This window comes from Choristoneura fumiferana, chromosome 25 (genome assembly GCF_025370935.1).
Source record: "Choristoneura fumiferana chromosome 25, NRCan_CFum_1, whole genome shotgun sequence".
Taxonomy (NCBI): domain Eukaryota; kingdom Metazoa; phylum Arthropoda; class Insecta; order Lepidoptera; family Tortricidae; genus Choristoneura; species Choristoneura fumiferana.
Window position 1 is genome coordinate 14324727 of NC_133496.1, and position 12272 is coordinate 14336998.

Here is a 12272-nt window from a genome sequence, read left to right on the forward strand (position 1 = left end):
TTTAAATAACCTAATCACCCCTATAAAATAATGCTAATAATGTTTTGCTAATATCATATATGAAAGACAAACGTATAATAGTTTTTTTCGCTCTCATAGATTTTAGGTTGGTCACCCGGTGAATACATGCATGTAGTCATTAGTACTAGCTTACATCATTTCAGGGATTACCTAAGTTTTTAATATTGTCTTTTGTATTGGTTTTTAGGGGATGATTTCCTTTTCAAAATTTTAAAAGGCCTTTACAAAGGCGCATTTCTGTATTGAATTTGGATTTATTTGGCTTGCGGTTGATTAACTTTTTTTTTCCATAACCGTACCAATTATTTTAAAGTGCGGCTGTTAATTTTTAAATAAAAAGTGTTTTCTGCAAAATTCTACGTGTTTTGATTTATGTCAGCTTGCTTAGGGTTCACGAGCACCTTATGAGCTCGTGGACGTTTAAGTAATGCTGCATAAATTTGGCGCCCGACAAAAGTAAGTTACTTTTAATTATAATTGTAATTCAAAACATATGTTTTTTTTTGTTTCTACTGGGGGGATGCTGGTCGCTTCGCGACCATAATATGTCTTTCTTTTCTATGTTCCAGGCCGTCACAAACCCGGTTTTATTTTAAGTTTGATGGAGTTCGTGCCCGCTGTTACCCTTTCGTTCGTTACCGTGCTGTGACGCTCGTGAGAACCTGCTCTCGTTGTTATGTGGATTTAAAATTTATTTACTCTGCGTAATTTAAAAAAAAAGAAAAAGAATATCTGTAAACATTTTTCTCTTTTGGCTTTTATTTATTTTCCAATGTTATGACCCGAGCAATTTATTTTGGTAGCTTGCTTTTCCAGTAGTTAATACCCGTAGGAACGTGTAAGGGCCTTCAAGGTAGGTTGACGTAGTTTTATTTGACTGACTTATTTTGTTGTTTTATGTTTTTCTGTGTTTGTTTGTATAGATCTACGTTGCCTGCTTCCTTGAAAGGTTTTATCGTTTTTGGTGCACGCGTTCTGGTTTTTTTTTCTGGTTTTTTGTAGGTGGTCTCTTTATTCCTAACGTAGCTTTCACTATTAGTAAGGGTTACCCTACGTTGCTTTAATCATGGCATCCGGAGACGCTGAAGAACGTATCCAAGGTACTCCTCGCCCTAATTCGCCCATAATCATGCCACGTCGTATCTTGGCGCATGAAGATCAAGAATGTTTCTACGATTCTGTTTCGGGTGAGCAGCCGCAACCTCGGATTACGCAACAGCACCATTTTCCGCGCAAGGAGGAGTCTCTTACCAAGTGGAATTTTTCTTTTTCTGGCAAGGGTTGTGTCCGCGAGTTCTTTTACCGCATCGATGAGGAACGTGAAGCGCGTAACGTCAGTTCTGAGTACATCGTACGTCGTTTTCACGAGTTATTGTCTGATTCAGCATTGAAATACTTTCGTGCCATTAGGTCGCCTGGTCTTGATTATACGCAGTTGAAAGCCGCTTTTTTCCGTACCTTTGACGTTATCGATTACGACTTTAAGGTAGAGCGTGAACTTCGGGAGTTGAAACAGTCAGCTACGCAGTCGGTTAGGGATTACGTCATCACAGCAAGAGATTTGAACGCCAAGCTACGCACGCCTATTGATGAGGATAGTTTATTCACGATCATAAAGTACGGTATGCATCCGCGCTTTTATCCTTGTTTGGCTACGAACATTATTCACGACGTGGATGGTCTTCTTCAGGTTGCTGGGAATTTTGAAACTTTTCAGGTCCATGGTGGGTCCAAGATCACGGTGTCCCCCGTCGCTGTAGAGTCTCCACCGCGTTGTTTGAAATGCGACGATGTTGGCCACGAGTACCGCGCTTGTACGAAGTTTTCCGGACCAATCTGTTTTCGTTGCAAACGCGCTGGCGTAGTTACGCGCGATTGTCGTTCGTGTTATCCTACCGTTTCAAAAAACTAAGTCAAGGTGTACCGGGCGCGTCAGCGGTGTCACCTGTCGTTATTTCTAATTCGACTGATAATCGTTTATTTGTTGAAATTTTTATTGCCGGTTCTCCCGTCAAAGCGTTGCTCGATTCAGGTGCGCAAGCTACGTTGGTTGACGAATCACTTTTGTTTAGGTTGGGAATTTCTTTTTGTTCTAAGATTCGTCCAGCTGTGGTTTCTGCTGACAATTCACCTATCGTTATCTTAGGTTGCGCGGATTTACCTATCCATTTTAATGGTTCCATTATTTTTCATTCGTGTTTGGTCGGTAGCGGTTTACCAACTCCATTTATTCTCGGTATAGAGTTTTGGAATAAGTTTGGTCTTACGGCCGTTCTTAGTAGAGCTTTTGAACAGGAATTTTCTGGGAAATTATTATTGCCTGGGGATCCTACATCACCTTGTCCAGTTCGGGGTATCAATGAGTTACGCTATGTCCATCCGCGTGCTGTATTAACTCATGAACAGGAGTCCAGGTTACGATTGACGATAGCAGAGTTTGGTGAGATTTCTTCTGAATCAATGGGTTTAGGTTGTACTTCCTGGCTTTCTCACAAAATTGAAACTACTGGTCCACCTATCCGGCAGCGCTATTACCCACTGTCCCCGGTAAAGCTAAAGATCCTCAATGAAGAGATCGATAAGATGTTGGAAACGGGTGTTATTCGGCCTTCACGATCACCTTGGGCTAGCCCGGTTGTCATGGTCACGAAAAAGGATGGTTCTGTGCGTTTTTGTGTGGACAGTAGGAAACTCAACAACGTTACTGTTCGCGATTCGTATCCTTTACCTCGTATTCAGGATATTCTCGACAACTTACGTGGTGCTAAGTATATGACCTCACTTGATTTCAGAAGTGCGTTTTGGCAGATTCCTCTCGCTGATAAGTCTAGTTGTGAAAAGACCGCCTTTATTGTGCCCCAACGTGGTTTGTTTGAGTTTGTTCGAATGCCTTTTGGTTTGACGAACGCTGCGTCCGAGATGCAGAGGTTGACGGACATGATTGTTAACTTTGAATACACACCGGAGTCAGAGGATTTCGTGTTTGGGTACATTGATGATCTGATCTTAGTTTCACGTGATTTTGATAGTCATCTGCGGTTGCTACGTAGAGTTCGTGATAGGCTCAAGGAAGCTGGGCTAACCGTCAATTTAAAAAAATGTGAATTTTGCAAGTCCGAGCTCAAATATTTGGGATATGTTGTCAATGAGCGAGGTTTACAGACTGATCCTAAGAAACTCGAGTCTATCAGTGATTACCCAACGCCCAGTACTGCCAAATCCCTACGCGCTTTTATCGGTATGTGTTCGTATTACAGACGGTTCGTGGATAACTTTTCATCGATCATCGCTCCAATGACGGCTCTTCTGGGTAAGAAAAAAGGTCGCGACGCGATTGAGTGGAGTGAGGAGGCTGCTATTTCTTTTGCAAATTTGAAGAAGGCTCTACTGAATTCGCCATTGATGGTGTGTCCGGATTTTTCCCAGCCTTTTATTTTACAGTGTGATGCGTCATCTGTTGGTCTTGGTTCCGTTCTCGCCCAGAAAATTGATGGAATTGAACAACCAATCGCTTTTTATTCTAGGTTGTTTACCAGGTGTGAGCGTAATTATAGTACGACGGAGCGCGAACTTTTGGCGGTGTTGGATTCGATTAAACACTTCCGTGGTTATATTGATGGAATGAAATTTACTATCGTGACAGATCATATTGCACTCAAATGGCTAGTCACGCTCGATAATCCTTCCGGACGTTTAGCTCGTTGGGCTACGATTATTTCTCAGTATAACTTTGACGTCGAACATCGGAAGGGCGTTGATAATATAGTTCCTGATGTGTTGTCACGTCGTCATATTGATTTGATCTCGTTCAACGAGGGCCCTAATGCTACAGCCGATCCGTGGTATAAGAAAATCTACCGTGGCGTTTTGGAGAATCCTCAGATGTTTCGGTCGTATGTTGTACGTGATGGAGTTCTTTTGCGGAAAATAGCGGTTGACGATCCATTGAAACCCAATCCTTGGCGCGTTGCGTTGCCGGCGGAGAAGACTAGAGCGGCTATTCTTGAAATTCACAACGATTTTCCTAATATCCACCCAGGGGTTATGAAAACCTATTTGAGGGCTAGGGAACTCTATTATTGGCCCAACATGTATCGTGATGTTACCGCGGTGTTATCCGAGTGTTATACTTGTAAGGCGTACAAGATTGCCAATACTCGTCCGCGTGGACTGAGGCTTTATCCGAGAGCTGTGTCCGCTCCATTAGATCTCGTTTCGATCGATCTTATTGGTCCATTACCTACCGCGTATTATGGTTATCGATATATATTTTCGATGGTCGATGTTTTTTCTAAATTCGTGTGGCTAGTGCCGTTAAAGAAATACGATGCTGGTATCATTTGTCGTGCTTTGGAGTCTGAAGTTTTTTTACGTTACGGGAAGCCGTTACAGGTTTTGTGTGATAACGCTACAGTTTTTAAGAGCGCAGAGTTCGAGAGGTTCTTGGCGTCGTATGGTATACCACCTCCCTGTTTTACTCCATATTATTCACCTCAAGCTTCGGTTGTGGAGAAGTTTAACCAGTCTGTGATAACGGCGCTAAGTATTTTAGTTGGTGCTGATCGTCGTTGTTGGGCGAGAGAGCTGCCTAAAGTTGCTTTATATCTCAATTCATGCATTAACCTGGCGACGTCTTATACGCCTAACTTTTTAATGTACGGACGTGAGATTGATTTCTCTCGCAACGTTACTGTCCAGCCTGAGGATCAAGATTTGATTCGCAGCCGGGATACGCGTGCAGAAAATCTAGTTTCTCTCCGTGACGTTTATTCTAGGGTTGAAGACGCTTTGGCTCTCGCGTTTCAGCGTAACGCCGCTCGGTATAATTTAGGTAGGACGTCCTTTCGGTTTAATCTCGGCGATTTAGTTTGGCGAAGGAATTTTACTCGTTCCAGTGCTGACGAACGTAGAGGTGGGAAATTCGCACCTCGTTTCATTAACTGTAGAGTTACCAGGTTGATTTCACCGCAGGTTTACGAACTTACGGACTTGGAGTCGCAGTGTGTCGGTAACTATCACATCAAAGACATTTTGAAATAATTTGGGTTTTCCGGATGTTATGGATTTGTAATGGTTGTTTTCCATTGTTTTTCCAAATCCTAAAGTCGTGTGTTTCCTTTCGTTTCGTTATTTCGGCCTAGTTTCGCTATTTCGTATTGAACGCGGTTATTGATTTATTTGCAGACCGTACCAAATTTCGTAGGTGAGTTTGTCCGTTTTCATCGTATCTCCTGAACTTTTCCTCAGGTGATTTCAGGTACATTTGTTGCCGTTTGTCTTTAGTTCGTTCAGCGATTCGTAGTTGTAGATCGTATTGAAGTTTGTAGGTGTGTTTGTCTGTTTTCATCGTATCTCCTGAACTTTTCCTCAGGTGGTTTTTTTGCTAATAATTGTTGTCTTTGGTCGTTGTTTCGTTCAGCTATTTTGAGTTGCTGACCGTATCTAATTTTGGGTAGGTGTGTTTATCTGTTTTCATCGTATCTCCTGAACTTTTCCTCAGGTGGTTTTTTTTGCTAATAATTGTTGTCTTTGGTCGTTGTTTCGTTCAGCTATTTTGAGTTGCTGACCGTATCTAATTTTGGGTAGGTGTGTTTGTCTGTTTTCATCGTATCTCCTGAACTTTTCCTCAGGTGGTTTTTTGCTAATAATTGTTGTCGTCGGTCGTTGTCTCGTTCAGCTATTTTGAGTTGCTGATCGTATCTAATTTTGGGTAGGTTTGTCTGTCTGTTCTCGTCGTATCGCATAAACGTTGTTTTTCACAGTTGAGCATTTGATGTTGTAATTCTTTGTCATTCAGCTATTCTGTGTGGTTTCTTTGAGCTGTATTGTCGTCGTCGTGGGATTATACTTTAGGTATTCCATTTGTGCTTAGGTATAATGTTAGTTGTTAGGTCTTAGGTTTTAGGTTTGTTGCCTAACTTTCGTTGTGGCATTTGGATTTGACCAAGTAACCTAGGTGTGTTGACAACGTGTGTGGTCAATCATTTCGCAGTCAACCACCGTTCGGAAAGTGACGCATTCCGGATGGGCGATTGAGTACGAAACGTCTTAGTGTTATTTCCCGGACTTGACTTCTCGTTTCGACTATTTTGTTCGAATTTTTTCTGCTGAACGACCGGCTTGTGTTGGCGTTATAATTTCAAATTGCTTTCAAATGTTCGCTCGGCAAGTAGCGCGCGGCATTTGTTTCTTTAGGATTAGGTTTTTATTCCTCGATGTACAGTTTCAAATAATTTCTGGGGAGTTAGTGTAGGTGTTTTCTCTTTACGTTGTGTTACATTGGGGTTGCCAACGATTAGGGGCTTATTGTAAAGGGTCGTTCTAATCAGTGGTTTACTTCACATTTTGTAAATACTTATTGTTAATTTGTTAATTAGTTCTTTAAGGCTTTGATTATTTGTACTCCCACGACAGATGTACGTTGCAGCTATCAGTGTGCCTTTTCTCCCGGGTTTTCTCAGTCCAGTGTTTTTCAATTACGATTTCTTGTTGGTTTTGTCTTGTCTCGGTTTCGGTTAGGGTTGTTTGTCGTTAGGGTTGTCGCTATTTTAGGGTTTCGTTTAGGGTTGTTTGTCGTTAAGTTGTCGCTATTTTTGGGATTTTGTTTAGGGTTGTCACGGAGTTTTCGGTATTTGTTAGGGTTGTCTCTTTTGCACTTTTGGGTTTTGATTAGGGTTGTCACTTGGGTTTTGGCAATTTTATTTTGACTATGTACTTGTAGGTTTTTGTTGTTTTGGTAGGGGGGTATCTGCAGCATTACAACGCTGCATGCGAGATGCTTGTTGCATACTTTTTTCATTTTCCAAACATTTTTACTGGCCGGTTGTGTGCTGGCAGTTAATCTTTTATATTACACATTTGGTTTCTGATTTGAAATTTGAAAATTGAATTCTTTGATTCGTTGGTTCGACTGATGTTTTTGTTTTTGGCCTCTATTCTTTGATCACATGTTGGATAGCGCAGAGCTCTCGTCCTGAGTTGCAATTTTGATTTAAAAAATATTCTGCAACCAGTTTTTCCTTTGGTGTAGTGGTTGATACCAGTACAAGTGATTTTACCAATTGTGTGTGGCCGGCTTGTGCCGCAAGATGTTAAGCGTTTGCCCGCTGCTTTTCTGCTGCACGCCCGTGTGACTGGGCGTTTTAACGATTTCTCCGATACTGCCGATTTTCATCGGGTAAGTTTTGATTCTGTGGTTGTCTAGGGACGTGTTAGTTTGGGTCTTTTCCTTGTTGTGGGCTAATTAAAATTCTCTTTTCAGTCCTACCTATACCCCTACTCACATCCTGATCTACCACCTACTCGTGATGGGTGTCGCCATGTGGTTATTATCCGCACGTTTAATCTCGGGAGACTGGAGCGTGTGACGTCTACTGCTCCGTGGGATCCGTTAGCGTGGAGGTTCAGAAGAGCATACCGTTTCGTGGTGAACTGTATTAAAAAGAGTTTAAATAACCTAATCACCCCTATAAAATAATGCTAATAATGTTTTGCTAATATCATATATGAAAGACAAACGTATAATAGTTTTTTTCGCTCTCATAGATTTTAGGTTGGTCACCCGGTGAATACATGCATGTAGTCATTAGTGCTAGCTTACATCATTTCAGGGATTACCTAAGTTTTAATATTGTCTTTTGTATTGGTTTTTAGGGGATGATTTCCTTTTCAAAATTTTAAAAGGCCTTTACAAAGGCGCATTTCTGTATTGAATTTGGATTTATTTGGCTTGCGGTTGATTAACTTTTTTTTTCCATAACCGTACCAATTATTTTAAAGTGCGGCTGTTAATTTTTAAATAAAGTGTTTTCTGCAAAATTCTACGTGTTTTGATTTATGTCAGCTTGCTTAGGGTTCACGAGCACCTTATGAGCTCGTGGACGTTTAAGTAATGCTGCATAAATTTGGCGCCCGACAAAAGTAAGTAACTTTTAATTATAATTGTAATTCAAAACATATGTTTTTTGTTGTGTGGGATCCGTTAGCGTGGAGGTTCAGAAGAGCGTACCGTTTCGTGGTTAACTGTTTAAAAAGAGTTTAAATAACCTAATCACCCCTATTAAATAATGCTAATAATGTTTTGCTAATATCATATATGAAAGACAAACGTATAATAGTTTTTTTCGCTCTCATAGATTTTAGGTTGGTCACCCGGTGAATACATGCATGTAGTCATTAGTACTAGCTTACATCATTTCAGGGATTACCTAAGTTTTTAATATTGTCTTTTGTATTGGTTTTTAGGGGATGATTTCCTTTTCAAAATTAAAAAAAGGCCTTTACAAAGGCGCATTTCTGTTTGATGTTGGATTTATTTGGCTTGCGGCTGATTAACTTTTTTTTTCCATAACCGTACCAATTATAATGTTCTTACGTACCTAATTCACTAACAGCTCTGTCTAACAACGTGTGATACCAAAATCTGTTCCTTTTTGGTTTATTTTTATATATTTTTTGGTTAATTTTTATAACCAATTTGTTTATTTTTTGTGTTTTTATAGTTATTTGTGTGTTTTTCTTTTAAAGTGCGGCTGTTTAATTTTTAAATAAAAGTTTTTCTGCAAAATTCTACGTGTTTTGATTTATGTCAGCTTGCTTAGGGTTCACGAGCACCTTATGAGCTCGTGGACGTTTAAGTAATGCTGCATAAATTTGGCGCCCGACAAAAGTAAGTAACTTTTAATTATAATTGTAATTCAAAACATATGTTTTTTTTTTGTTTCTTCTGGGGGGATGCTGGTCGCTTTGCGACCATAATATTTCTTTCTTTTCTATGTTCCAGGCCTTCACTAACCCAGGTTTTTCTTAAACGTGATGAAGTTCGTGCCCGCTGATACTCTTTCGTTCGTGATCGTGTTGTGACATTTCGTGAGTTCCCGCCTTCGGTGTGATGATGTATTAATGTTTATTTACTCTGCGTGTTTTAAATATAATAATATTCTGTAAACATTTTTCTCATGTGGTTATTATCCGCACGTTTAATCTCGGGAGACTGGAGCGTGTGACGTCTACTGCTCCGTGGGATCCGTTAGCGTGGAGGTTCAGAAGAGCGTACCGTTTCGTGGGTTAACTGTTTAAAAAGAGTTTAAATAACCTAATCACCCCTATTAAATAATGCTAATAATGTTTTGCTAATATCATATATGAAAGACAAACGTATAATAGTTTTTTTCGCTCTCATAGATTTTAGGTTGGTCACCCGGTGAATACATGCATGTAGTCATTAGTACTAGCTTACATCATTTCAGGATTACCTAAGTTTTTAATATTGTCTTTTGTATTGTTTTTTAGGGGATGATTTCCTTTCAAAATTAAAAAAGGCCTTACAAAGGCGCATTTCTGTTTTGGTTGGATTTTTATTTGGCTTGCGGCTGATTAACTTTTTTTCCATAACCGTACCAATTATAATGTTCTTACGTACCTAATTCACTAACAGCTCTGTCTAACAACGTGTGATACCAAAATCTGTTCCTTTTTGGTTATTTTTATATAATTTTTGGTTAATTTTTATAACAATTTGTTTATTTTTTGTTTTTATAGTTATTTGTGTGTTTTCTTTTTAAAGTGCGGCTGTTTTTTTTAAATTTTAAAAAAATGTTTTCTGCAAAATTCTAGTTTTGATTTATGTCAGCTGCTTAGGGTTCACGAGCACCTTATGAGCTCGTGACGTTTAAGTAATGCTGCATAAATTGGCGCCCGAAAAAAGTAAGTAACTTTTAATTATAATTGTAATTCAAAACATATGTTTTTTTTTTGTTTCTTCTGGGGGGATGCTGGTCGCTTTGCGACCATAAATATTTCTTTCTTTCGTGTTCCAGGCCTTCACTAACCCAGGTTTTCTTAACGAGATGAAGTTCGTGCCCGCTGATACTCTTTCGTTCGTGATCGTGTTGTGACATTTCGTGAGTTCCCGCCTTCGGTGTGATGATGTATTAATGTTTATTTACTCTGCGTGTTTTAAATATAATAATATTCTGTAAACATTATTCTCATGTGGTTATTATCCGCACGTTAATCTCGGGAGACTGGAGCGTGTGACGTCTACTGCTCCGTGGGATCCGTTAGCGTGGAGGTCAGAAAGACGTACCGTTTCGTGGTTAACTGTTTAAAAAGAGTTTAATAACCTAATCACCCCTATTAAATAATGCTATAATGTTTTGCTAATATCATATATGAAAGACAAACGGTATATAATAGTTTTTTCGCTCTCATAGATTTTAGGTTGGTCACCCGGTGAATACATGCATGTAGTCATTAGTACTAGCTTACATCATTTCAGGGATTACCTAAGGTTTTTAATATTGTCTTTTTGTATTGGTTTTAGGGATGATTTCCTTTCAAATTAAAAAAAGGCCTTTACAAAGGCGCATTTCTGTTTGATGTTGGATTTATTTGGCTTGCGGCTGATTAACTTTTTTTCCATAACCGTACCAATTATAATGTTCTTACATACCTAATTCACTACAGCTCTGTCTAACAACGTGTGATACCAAAATCTGTTTCCTTTTTGTGTTTATTTTTATATATATTTTTGGTTAATTTTTATAACAATTGTTATTTTTTTGTTTTTAGTTATTTGTGTGTTTTTCTTTTAAAGTGCGCTGTTTATTTTTAAATAAAAAGTGTTTTCTGCAAAATTCTACGTGTTTTGATTTATGTCAGCTTGCTTAGGGTTCACGAGCACCTTATGAGCTCGTGGACGTTTAAGTAATGCTGCAATAGATATTATAGTTTTAATTTTTTACTAGCTGTTGCCCGCGGCTTCGCTCCCGTTGTATTTTTCTGTATTTTCTTCCATAAAAACCTTCTCCTGGCAGTAACGAACACAACAAAAAAAGAATTAGCGAAATCGGACCAGTCGTTCCCAAGTTTTGCGCTTAGCAACACATTTTGTGATTCATTTTTATTTATATAGATAGATTTTATCCATTTATATTTTAAATCAATATTATATTTTGCTAGCTTTCAAAGTTGAGATAATTATAATTGTAAATAATGCATAAAAAATCTTTCTTGACTATGATGGTCTTTCTGAAAGCACCGGTAGCAAAGAGTGACATGTAAAAGAGCCCTTTGCGACCTACTTCTAGAATAAACAGTTTGATTTGATTTTACTATTTGTCTCAATTTTTTGTTGCTTTATTTATTTTGCTTTTATATTTTGTATTTTTCTGTAACCTATCTACGTATTTATTTTTATAAATTTTTCTTACTTCTCATACGACTCTTACTACTACTATTTTAAGTACATTTTTATGTTAATTTTCTGTACGATTAAGTTGGTAGTACTCATTTGGAGCCCTAGTATAAGGGACCTTCCACACGACGTTTTTTTCACGCTCGTTTGTATCGGTACAAACGCAAGTCGAATGCTCCACGATCCTTGCGTTTATATTGATACAAACGCCTCGCTTTTCGAACGCAAGCGTTTGTATCCCGTCTGTCCCCCCGCCGCCACCCGTCGGTCCCCTCACGCTGAGGCGCGGTGCGTTTGTATCGATATAAAAGCGCGTTCGAAGTTCGTTTCAAATACGTTTGTATTTGCATTTGTGACAAAAAACGAGTAAAATCTGCCAAAACGCAATGAAAACACGCAGAGGACGCGCGCATCAAAAACGCACGCCATCAGCGCGAAAAAAAACGTCGTGTGAAAGATTCCTAAGGGTTCCAGTAACGGCGGCCCCAGACGGCGCCGGCCGGTTCGAACACGGTAATTAATTAATTAATCCATTTACCGGTCTGCCGTCACACTGTTACGAATATTATACAAAGAAAGAAAGAAAGACAACACGAAGGATAGTATATGTCTTACTAATAGGTAGAGAACTATAAATTTAAGAACATAAAGATCGTTTTATCAAAAACACTAAAAATCAATTAAAAAAATATATACGATCATGTAACTCATAAGTTTTTCAGCACAGTAAAAAACTCTAGCGAGCGACAAACTCAAAAAGAGCACATACATTATGTAAACGGGATAAAAGTTTATTAATAATAATTTGCACAAATTTAAAAATAAACGACAGACTACAAATAGACGGATAAAAGGACAACAGATACGTGAATGACAGCTATAGAGCTCCATTAAGACCCTCCGGGTACGGAACCCTAAGAATAACCAAAAATTTCAGCGCAAAATTCAAGATCACAGCATCGTGCATTTTATTGTAATCTTAACAAGAGTCGAGAGCTTGTCAATAATTCGGCCGTCCAATAAAATTAGATATTCAATTTACCTTTTGTTCATT